Genomic DNA, 606 nt, shown 5'->3' on the forward strand with positions numbered 1-606 from the left:
TAAAAAAAAAAAAACCAACTCTATTTCCTCATTTTCAAAGTTTGTCGCCTTCCTCTCCATTTCAAAGGGAAATGACTAATAATCACAGCTAAGAAATGATGAACTGGGTAGTAAGGAACAAGAAACATGCTGGATCAGATTCCAGAATACTCAAAGTGTTTCCAGACTGATTATAAATTCAGTCACATTTCTGTTAGAGCAATTTAAGGAGGAGGGTGGGGGAAGACTATCAAATTATAGTGTCAGGGCTTTAATTGGACAAACCATTTTGGTGCATTTAGTATTTTTTATTTTATTTTATTTTTGGCTTAAACAACAGAAATATATTTTCTCACAGTTCCACATGCTAGAATTATTTAGTATATTTATTTAATGTATACTTAATATAGTGCTTCGAGAATTCATCTGATTTTAGAAATCAGAACAAATATACTCTCAAAAAACATATGAAGAATATCTCTACTAATTTATACAGAGATTACCTCTAGAATGGGATTCCTCTACTGTATTCACATTTGAACTCTCTGAATTTTGCACCATGTGTGCATATTACTCTAAAATAAGTAATTTTTAAATTATAGAAAAGAAAAGGCTGTATTACTTTTT

The sequence above is a fragment of the Pteropus medius genome, unplaced genomic scaffold (genome assembly GCF_902729225.1).
Source record: "Pteropus medius unplaced genomic scaffold, Ma_sr-lr_union100, whole genome shotgun sequence".
Classification (NCBI taxonomy): Eukaryota; Metazoa; Chordata; class Mammalia; order Chiroptera; family Pteropodidae; genus Pteropus; species Pteropus medius.